At 38.6% G+C, this 8,626-nt stretch overlaps 1 pseudogene; it reads right to left on the reverse strand.

Moving 5' to 3' along the window:
* Positions 1-565: 565 nt before the first annotated feature.
* Positions 566-1,134, reverse strand: LOC144240680 (ras-related C3 botulinum toxin substrate 1 pseudogene; annotated as a pseudogene).
* Between the last annotated feature and the right edge of the window lie 7,492 nt (positions 1,135-8,626).

Genomic DNA, 8,626 nt, shown 5'->3' on the forward strand with positions numbered 1-8,626 from the left:
AGTTTTGTTTTGATGTCACTCAATCAAAAGATTGACCCAAATAGTTGAGTCCTTACACTCTTTCCATTATGACTTACAGTACAGTCTTAGGGAATGAACACTGCTTGATTAATTAAGGGTAGTTAGATGGCAACATTTCTTGAAGGAAGCTGTGCTTTTTTAGCAAAATCTAGTTAGAAAGTGTCTGCATTTCCAAACTTGACACATTGCCATCTTTTCTTAAATGCAAAGGTCTTTAACAGTTTAGTGCTGGGTGTTCTCAGTACAACAATGTGACTTGGTTCACAAGGTATTTTGGCAACTCTTAACCTGAGCAATAGGGGCTTTTGAAAAATAAGGCTTTAAAAAAACTTACCATTTTAGGGCTAAATTTAATATAATGTGAAAGTTTGAAAGACTTATACTTTAAACAAATAAAAGCTAAAAATTATGGATTGGTTCAAAATGGTTTTAGGGAAAAACTAATCTGTAACAAAAACTTGGCATTGAGTGGAAGGCTTCATCACTTTTGAGCAAAATATATAAAGCTGCCAAGGGGGACAGGGCAGGAGAGGGACCCAGACATCTACAACAGCAGGCATTTTCTCCTTCTCTTCTTAACTGGGAGGGGGGAGGGCAAAGAACTGCTGAAGAGCTTCACTGAACACTGTCGTGAGGCCTTGCTGGGTGAGACTGGAGCACTCCAGGTCTTTAACAGCACGATCTCCTTAGCCATGGCCAAAACCTGAAGGTAGATGATGGGAGTCAGCTTCTTCTCTTTCAGTTTCTCAATCATGCCTCTGTCATCTGTGTGATCTAGTTTAGTCCCTACCTGCCCTGGGGTGTCGGGACAGTGGTGTTTCACTTTAGGGTACCACCTTGCTAGAACATTTTCAAATGATGCAGAACTCACAAGAGAAATACATCTGTTTGAGTATAGGATAAGGGATGCAAGCTCTCATCATCTTAATGTCCAGCTGCATCCCCTAAGCCAAGATTCAGCGGTTTTCCATCTATCATAACATTGACAGACTAGTTTACAAAGGCAGTAGGGATATATTTATTCTCCAGGAAATGCACTGGTTGTGTAACTGATCAGTAGGCAAGTTCTACCTCCATCTCATCTCCCACCACCACACACATGATGGCTGGCATCTTGGGGGCGGCATATGGGTGCTAAGGCAAGAAATTGAGGGTCTGGGCACACCACCTGACCCTCCAACCAATGAGAAGCTGGAGTCCAGCAGTGGCCACCACCCAAAGCTGGGGAAAACTGCAGAGAAACAGGAAATGAGCTTTTTTTTTTTTTTTAATCTAAAGGCTCAAGTTATTCTTTAACCACTGGTTGATCTGACATTTATAAAACACCTTTGATGTGTAAAGAATGTCCTAGGTTGTGGGATTCTTGCTACTGAAGATAGCAGATTAATATACTTATCATTATAGAGGTGGCAGTCTATCAAGAAATATAAAAACATAAAAATATAACAAATGCATTATTTAGTATTGTTACAGAACCAGGCTGGATCACTGGCGGAAAAACCAAGTGGTACTCAGAGATCGTGGTGGATTGGAGTTTTATTTTACACCAGCGGGCTCAGAGGAGATCCTTCTCCAGAGATCTGAGCTCGGAGTGCAAGCATGAGGGACAATTTATTGTGTTACTTCCACATTCTGCATTAGTAGTAATTTGGCTTGCACAGCAAGTATGGCAAGGAGGAAGAGTCTCTAAGCTAGAGACTAGAACTTTTGTTAGTCCTGATGGCCATCTTATGCTGCATAACTTTACTTATTTTCCCAATAGTATGTTAACAGTTAAAATAACTACCTAGGAAAGAAGTTAAGCAGCATCATGGCATTTGTGGAGGTAAACAAAGGATGAGGTTCTCTATTAAATCCAGTAGTTCGGGTAGATCTCACTGAGAAGGTAACATTTGTGCAGACATGGAAGCAGCAAGTGTTAATTATGTGAACACCTATGAGAAGAACAGTATGGACCCACACAAGTGTCGATTCAAACAAAAGGAGTCAGAGGATCCTTAGCTCACATGAATATAACAAGGCCAGCGGCCAGAGGGCCTGAGGCAAGGAGGAGAGTTGTAGGTGAGGAGGTCAGAGAGATGATGGGCTGTGCCAATCGGTTAGGGCCCTCAGGTTGCTCAAAGAATGTGGCCTCTAGTTCAAGCGAAGCAGTAACTGGTGAGGTTTAGATAGAGAAACAACATGATCTGACTTGAAAAGTCTTGCACTGACACTCTGTTGAGAGCTGACTTTAGGGACTCAGCAAGTGAAGCAGGGGACCTTATTACTGCAATTCTCCAGACAGAGGTGGGTATTCAGATCAGGACTTCAGCAGTGCTGAGGGTCAGAAGCAACTGGATCCTGCTCATCTGTATCATGTTCTGACACCACCAAGGTCCCCTTATCTTAGAAAGGATGGACACTTTGGAAAACACGGGCCCCATCTTCTATGAATCTTCTTCAGCATCATTTTTGACCTGAAGTTTCCATCTATTTTGGTTTAAATGTTAAAATGATATCATGTACTCCCTCTCTTACAATAACTCAGTCTCTCCTCTACAGAGGACATTTTTTTCTTGTTTTCTTTTTTTTAGTCTTTTCAGTATTACTCCATAGCTCTAAGTTACAATCACATCAATGTTTCTCTGGGTAAATGGGAAGACACACACATGTTCTAGGCTCTGGCCTTATGAAAAATAATTCCAGCAATAATTTTTTTAAAGACTGCACCTTTTAGAGCCATCTTAAAAGGAGGTACAGAACTTTCTCATACAGCCTCTTCTCCCCGAGATACACGGCCTCTTCTATTATCAACATCACTCACTAGAATGGGCTAGTTTTTTACTAAGGATAAACCTACATTGTTATATCATAATCACCTGAAGTCCCCATTAGAATTCACTCTTAGCATTGTGCATTGTATGGGTTTGGGCACATATATAATTACAGATATCTATTTTACATTATCCTACAGAATTTTCACTGTTCTAAAAATCCTCTATGCTTGGGGTGCCTGGGTGGCTCAGTCGGTTGGGCATCCAACTTCAGCTCAGGTCATGATCTCACGGTTTGTGGGTTTGAGCCCAGGTTGGACTCTGTGCTGACAGCTCAGAGCCTGGAGCCCGCTTCAAATTCTGTATCTCCCCCTCTCTCTCTGACCCTCCCCTGCTCACACTGTCTCTCTCTCAGAAATAAATAAAACATTTAAAAATATTATTAAAAAATCCTCTATTCTTTGCCTATTTGTCTCGATACCTTCTCCAGAAGAATGGGTAAATCTTTTGTTATATACTCCCACATTTTCAAAAACACTAACAATTTTGTCTCCCCTCAAAACTGAGAGTTACTTTACATTTCATTGTCCACACTTTAGTTATAAATATTGTATAATAGTTTTTTAATTATTAGGAAAACATAGATACCATTAAAGTGACCTTGGTGGTGTTTAGCTGGGTGGTACCGAGAGATGTATGAAACAGTGATGTATTAGAAATGGTGTTCATTTCATTTCTCTTACCATAAAACAGCCGCATAGAACTGTGCTAACCCATGCTAAGGGCTTGCTTAGTCACAAATGACACGACCCGTCCTCTTTAAATAGATACAGTTCACAAGATTCACTGTTTATAGATAAGAAAAAACAATTAACTGAATATCCTTTCCTAATTTTATATATTAAAGCATTAAGGAATATAAGGGGAAATATGTAGAAGATGATATATATGTTAATTGATTGCAAAATGTAAATTTTTCTATAATTCAATAATAAAGATATGAATTAATTCCTTAAATTTTCATTTCGTTCTCAATTTTACTTCAATTGACTGAAAATCGTTAGCACTATTTCAGTGTGAGCTCTCTTATAATATAGCTACATTACATAGAGTAATTTTTAGACAGATTTTAAGAGAGAAAATTTAATTAAATTTTCAAAGCACAATCTGTATCAGGTTTTTGATGATGTGGCACTTAAAACACAATATGTGTTTTATTAAGTAAAACTTAACAATCCATTTGTACACTTAATCATTAAAGAAAGCATTATCTCAATTATTGAGGCAAAACAGCAGAAAGGCAGTCAAAGCTAGAAAGATTTAAAAGTAATATTTCCAGTTATATTAACAATCTGGTGTCTCCTATTTACCACAATTATTTCATCAGTCCTTCTTTTATTTATTAATGCACTGAACTTCTACTGGTGCCTACAGTGCTTGGTATTAAAAAGAGATACTAGGGGCCCCTGGGTGGCTCAGTCAGTTGGACATCCGACTTTGGCTCAGGTTATGATCTCAAGGTTCATTGGTTTGAGCCCTGCGTCGGGCTCTGTGCTGACAGCTAGTTCAGAACCTAGAGTCTGCTTCGAATTCTGTGTCTTCCTCTCTCTCTGATCCTCCCCTGCTCACTTGTTTGCTCTCTCTCTCTCTTAGAAATAAATTTAAAAAAAACACATTTAAAAAATTAAATAAAAAATAAAAAATAAAAAGAGATACTATAGGAAGCCTGGATGGTGTGGTCAGTTAAGCATCCAGCTCTTGATTTCAGCTCAGGTCATGATCTCAAGATTGTAAGATGGAGTCCCACATCAGCTCCATGCTGAATGCTTGGAGCCTGCTTGGGGATCCTCTTCCCTCTCTCTCTCTGTCCCCTCTCTATCTCAAAAATGAATAGGTAATTAAAAAAAAAAAAGATGCTCCAAGACAACTCACAGACAACTTCCTCAAGATGCTCATACCTCCATGTTTCCTCCCAGAAGTGACATGGCTCTCTGTGTTGGAAAATAAGTAGGAAGTGTAGGTTAGCAGTCAGCTTTCTAGCCAGAACAAAACATCTGGCCAAGTCTTGTCTGCTTTGGTAAGGCAGCAGAATTCATACACTGCAAGCTCTGTGTGCCTATCATCTGTAGCTCTCTGATCTCTCAACTCTTCAAACTTAGCACTTCATCCTTTGTACTTTTCATATTTTCAACAACCCCCTGCATGTGTCCTCTCTCCAGCCTGCATTTCTGTCTTCTAAGCTAATCTCTGCATAGATGAAAGAACTATATTTTTTTCCTACATAACACACTCAAGATAAATCATGCCACTATTGTACTTTTAAAAAAATCCCTGACTTCCCACATCTTGTAAATAAAACCCCAAGACCTTATGTTGGCACTTAAAGTATGTCCATCCCTTTGAACTCACGATGCTGTCTCATCCCTAATTCCCACTCTCTTAAACTCATGCAAATGACCACTATGGATAGCCATCATTGCCAGCCCAGGCCACACTCGTGCAAGTCTGCAAATGCTTGTTTCCTGAATACAGAATCCCTTCCTCTCACTTTCCCCCATCTTTCACCCTGTCATCTTCTCCTAATGCCTATTTGCTCTACAAGATTCATTTGAAAAATCATCTCCTAGGTGGATTTGAAATCCATCTCCCATGGCACTTACCATCCCCCTAAATGTTAAGACTTAATTAACTATGCCCTTTTCTTTTCAGTCCTGGAAACATTTTGCTCATATTCATTCTTTTCAATGTTTCAAATGCCAAATCATATATCCGAGGCACCAGCTTGGAGAACTATACAAAATAAATGTTATGCTTCCTACTCTTAGGGAGATCACATTTTAGTTAGGAAAAAAAAAAAACCATATCAAATAATATATTTAAAAAACACAGTGATAAAGAACATCTTAAGAATATATATGGAGTGTTCTGGACACAGATGAGGGGACATTTAATTTGATCTTGGGCAGGAGATGTTGGAAGCAATGACCAGAGACAGCTAAGAAAGTAAAGTGCTATTAGAGCTGGTTTTGCCTATTTTGTAACACAAGTTACCAGTGAGCGTTAAAGGCAGAAACAGGACACAAGCCCTCAGAGGGCAACACTGGTAACGCTGAGGAGCAGCTGTCCAAATGAAATAGAAAATGTTCCACACTAGTTCATTTCCTTCATTTACATGTCTTCCCGATACCTGTAGGCATATGAGATTTCTGGTACCTACTAAAGAAGTCAGCAGTTACTAGGTCATGAAAGAAAAGATAATCCATGATAGGAACTCTGGCTTTATCAAGGAACAATGGGGTCATGTGAAGTTTTGAGCAAGCCGACTGACATAATCACATGTCTCTTTAGAACAACTGCTTGAAGGCAGTGTGGGAAATTCACTGTAAGACTTGATGAAATTATTGCTTCCTAGGATAGGTGTTTATTGCAAGTGTTCAGAAATTCAGCAAAGAGAAACAAGAGCTTGACCTAGAGCTGTCACAGCTGAATGAAGTCGAAAGGTTGAGTTTGACCTTGAGAGTCTTTTTGGAGACATTATTCACCAAACTTTCTTTTTTTTTTAATTTTTTTTTTAATTTTTATTTATTTCTAGGAGAGAGAGAGAGACAGCGTGAGCAGGGGAGGGTCAGAGAGAGAGGGAGACACAGACTCTGAAATAGGCTCCCGGCTCTGAGCTGGCAGTCAGCACAGAGCCTGACGCGGGGCTCAAACCCACGAACCGCGAGATCATGACCTAAGCAAAAGTCGGACGCTTAACCGACTAAGCCACCCAGGCGCCCCTATTCACCAAACTTTCTGACTATAATAGCTAAGAGCTAAGGAGGCACACAGGGGACTGGGTTTCTGTTTGGGGCACCTGGCTCAGGTAAGTTATTTAGCTGCATTCAAGCTAAACAGAGGAAGAAACATAGACAATGACACTGAAGACAGGAGAGAGGGGGACAAGAAACACCCATACGCATGCATCCTGTTCTTTTGATTACATAATACATGTAACAGATATATATACAACTTAATACAAAACGAATTCATTATTCATAATAGCTGGATATACCAATTTAATTATACTTTTATTTGCATTTAGGTAATTGGCAGATTTTCCCCTACTACCAAAAAAAATATTTTTGTGGATAAGTGCAGGAATAACTTATGATGGAAATACATGGAAGTAAATTTCTGAATCAAAAGGAATATGCATTTTTTGATAGATAAATAGCAGTATTTTAGGGAATAGATTTGGAGTCATAATAATAACTCAGAGAGAGAACTGTAATTTTGTTGTTTCACAAATGAGCATCCAGAATCCATGAATGATGATAGATTGGCTCCTGATAATAAATGTTCAAGTACAAAATGCAGCAGTCAGAAGCTTTGACATCAGGGTATTGGACAAGATGCTACTTTCAACTAAGAACATCACAATAATTTTCATGATAAAGATTATCATGTAGCCAAAATGTCCATCATCAAAACATACTTTATTATATGAAATACATACAGTAATGTAGACACAAATGAAAATCTCAATTTTATAAAAGACCTAATGACTTTTTTTATAAGTGCTATATTTTTTTATTTTTTAGTTTATTTCTTTATTTTGAGAGAAAGACAGAGAAGGGGCAGGGCAAGAGGGAGAGAGAATGCCAAGCAGGACACATGATGTTAGTACAGAGCCTCCCTTGGGCTTGAACCCACAAACCGTGAGATCATGACCTGAGCCAAAACCAAGAGTCAGACGCCTAACAGACTCAGCCACCCAAATACCTCTATACATACCTTATTGTTAAATGATGTCTAGTTCACAAAGCTTAATAAGGCACATCTTCAATTCTTAGAGGAAAAACACTGAATTCACAACTATGCGGTATCAGCTGAGTGCTCGAATTATCTCTACTTGACTATACATTTTAAGTAACTACTTAAATTCTCTAATTATCCAATTTTCTCATTTTATTCATCGCACTGTGTGCGATTATACTATAGTAAATATGCACATTGAATATTACTGAATACAGCAAGATTCAGTAAACATATTCCGTAAAGGGTTAGACAGTACATATTTTAGGCTTTGTAGCACATTCAGCATCTGTTGCAACTACTCACTCTACCACTGTAGCGCAAAAGCCACCAGAGATAATACACAAATAGGTGTGGCTGTGTTCCCATAAAACTTCACTGAAAGGGAAGAGCCTAGACTTGGTCTTCAGGCTGTGGAGTTCGCTGACCCTTGAAACACAGGACTGAAGGAAAAGCATAAAAAATAACATTTTATTATTTTCCAACCCTGGGACACCATGATCCTAAATAACTTTGGTCTTTTGGCAATACAAATTTTTAATTAAAAAAGGGGGGGGGGGGGCATATTTATAGGCATGTTTCAAAGTAGTGAACGTTAACAATTTAAAAGGTGCGAAAACTAAAAATATTCCTAGATCTCCACTAACAAGTTCTGAAACTCCTCAATAACTTTCTATGATTCAAACCTGTATGAAACTCAAATAGCAGCAAACTGCATACTCAGCCTCTTTCACAGAGGATTTTAAAAGTGTGGCTGCTGTTCTCTCTCAGCTAGTTTCAAAGCCCCTTGGTTGTCTTTTTTTGAAATGCAGGAAATGCAGGAATGAGCCTACAGAGACCAACTTGAGCAGAATTGTTTGGTTTGAACTGGGTGTTAACTGTCTTAAGTGTTGCTGTGGTTCTACTTTTGAATTATGGTTACATTCTAGTTTTAATAAAGAAGTGTACTGAAAAATAAGGATTCCAGGATTTAACATTAACCTCAAGTGACCAAAACAATGAAATAAACTAATAATGTGAATGTACAGATGTTTTATTTTTTTATTTACTAATTT

The sequence above is a fragment of the Crocuta crocuta genome, unplaced genomic scaffold (genome assembly GCF_008692635.1).
Source record: "Crocuta crocuta isolate KB4526 unplaced genomic scaffold, BGI_CrCroc_1.0 scaffold831, whole genome shotgun sequence".
NCBI classification, from domain to species: domain Eukaryota; kingdom Metazoa; phylum Chordata; class Mammalia; order Carnivora; family Hyaenidae; genus Crocuta; species Crocuta crocuta.